General features: G+C 36.4%; 1 non-coding gene across 1 annotated transcript; it reads left to right on the top strand.

Moving 5' to 3' along the window:
* The first annotated feature begins 628 nt into the window (after positions 1–628).
* On the top strand, positions 629–736 carry LOC112714109 (small nucleolar RNA R71). Its single transcript, XR_003159065.1, has one exon. It is a non-coding gene; the product is annotated as a small nucleolar RNA R71 (small nucleolar RNA).
* The last annotated feature ends 1,732 nt before the right edge of the window (positions 737–2,468 follow it).

Raw genomic sequence — 2,468 nt, 5'->3', positions numbered from 1 at the left:
CAGTCATGAAACTTTGAGTGGTTTTGATTAGATCAGAGACCATGGTTGCTAAGTCAGAGGTATTCTGCTTAGAACTCTCTGTCTGTTGCTGAGAAGATGATGGAAAAGGCTTGCTATTGCTAAACCTGTTTCTTCCACCATTATTATTGTTGAAACCTTGTTGAGGTCTCTGTTGATCCTTCCATGAGAGATTTGGATGATTTCTCCATGAAGGATTATAGGTGTTTCCATAGGGTTCTCCCATGTAATTCACCTCTTCCATTGAAGGGTTCTCAGGATCATAAGCTTCTTCCTCAGATGAAGCTTCCTTAGTACTGTTTGGTGCATTTTGCATTCCAGACAGACTTTGAGAAATCATATTGACTTGTTGAGTCAATATTTTGTTCTAAGCCAATATGGCATTCAGAGTATCAATCTCAAGAACTCCTTTCTTCTGATTTGTCCTATTGTTCACAGGATTCCTTTCAGAAGTGTACATGAATTGGTTATTTGCAACCATTTCAATCAGCTCTTGAGCTTCTGTAGGCGTCTTCTTCAGATGAAGAGATCCTCCAGCAGAGCTATCCAAAGACATCTAGGATAGTTCAGAGAGACCATCATAGAAAATACCTATGATGCTCCATTCAGAAAGCATATCAGAGGGACACTTTCTGATTAATTGTTTGTATCTTTCCCAAGCTTCATAGAGGGATTCTCCTTCCTTCTGTCTAAAGGTTTGGACTTCCACTCTAAGCTTACTCAATTTTTGAGGTGGAAAGAACTTTGCCAAGAAGGCATTGACTAGCTTTTCCCAAGAGTTCAGGCTTTCTTTAGGTTGTGAATCCAACCATATTCTAGCTCTGTCTCTTACAGCAAAAGGGAATAGCATAAGTCTGTAGACCTCAGGGTCAACCCCATTAGTCTTGACAGTGTCACAGATTTGCAAGAATTCAGCTAAAAACTTATGAGGATCTTCCAATGGAAGTCCATGGAAATTGCAATTCTGTTGCATTAGAGAAACTAATTGAGGCTTAAGCTCAAAGTTGTTTGCTCCAATGGCAGGGATAGAGATGCTTCTCCCATAGAAGTCGGGAGTTGGTGCAGTAAAGTCACCCAGCACATTCCTTGCATTGTTGGCATTGTTGTTATTTTCGGCTGCCATGGGGTCTTCTTCTTCTTTGGAGATTTCTGTTAGGTCCTCTACAGAGAATTGTGCCTTAGCTTCTTTTCGCTTCAAGGTCCTTTCAGGTTTAGGGTCAGCCTCAACAAGAATGCTTTTGTCTTTGCTCCTGCTCATATGAAAGAGAAGAAAACAAGGAAATGTGGAATCATCTATGTCACAGTATAGAAATTCCTTAAGGTGTCAGAGGAATAGAAAAATAAAAGGAAGAGGTAGAAAATTTGAACTTATCAAGAAAGATGGAGTTCGAATTGTTCATTAAGGAATAGTGTTAGTCCATAAATAGAAGGATGTGAGAAGAGGGGAAGAAATTTTCGAAAATTAAGTAAAATATTTTAAAAACATTTTGAAAAACACTAATTGATTTTCGAAAACCATGATTGAGAAAGAAGTAAAGTGATTTTTTTTGAAAAAGATTTTGAAATTAGAAATCAAAAAGATTTGATTGAAAACTATTTTGAAAAAGATGTGGTTAAGAAGATATGATTGATTTTAAAAAGATGTGATTGAGAAGATATGATTTGAAAAATATTTTAAAAAATTTGATTTTAAAAATTAATGACTTGGCTATCAAGAAAAGATATGATTCAAACATTAAACCTTTCTCAACAGAAAAGGCAACATACTTGAAATGTTGAATCAAATTATTAATTGATAGCAAGTATTTTTGAAAATAGAAAGAAATTGATTTTGAAAAGATTTTGAAAACTAAAAAAAAAAATTTGATTTGAAAACAAAATCTTCCCTCTTGTGCCATCCTGGCGTTAAACGCCCAGAATGGTGCACATTCTGGCGTTTAACGCCCAAACTACTACCCTTTTGGGCGTTAAACGCCCAGCCAGGCACCCTGGCTGGCGTTTAAACGCCCAGCCAGGCACCCTGGCTGGCGTTTAAACGCCAGTCTGTCCTTCTTCACTGGGCGTTTTGAACGCCCAGCTTTTTCTGTGTAATTCCTCTGCAGTATGTTCTGAATCTTCAAATTCTCTGTATTATTGACTTGAAAAGACACAAATTAAAAATATTTTTGGATTTTTAATAAAGAGGAATAATCAAAATGCAACTAAAATCAAATAACAATGCATGCAAGACACCAAACTTAGCAGTTTGTATACTACTGACACTAACAAAATGAGAATGCATTTGAGACACACAAAACACTCAAGTCAAGAGAATTTAAAAATCAGAGCAATGAAACCATCAAGAACAACTTGAAGATTAATGAAGACACATGCATGAATGCAAAAGGAGCAGAAACATGCAATTGACACCAAACTTAAAATGAGACTCTAGACTCAAACAAGAAATATTT

The sequence above is a fragment of the Arachis hypogaea genome, chromosome 9 (genome assembly GCF_003086295.3).
Source record: "Arachis hypogaea cultivar Tifrunner chromosome 9, arahy.Tifrunner.gnm2.J5K5, whole genome shotgun sequence".
In the NCBI taxonomy this organism is placed as follows: domain Eukaryota; kingdom Viridiplantae; phylum Streptophyta; class Magnoliopsida; order Fabales; family Fabaceae; genus Arachis; species Arachis hypogaea.
The sequence above is the reverse complement of the archived record's forward strand: the minus strand, read 5'-3'. Positions and strand labels throughout refer to the sequence as shown.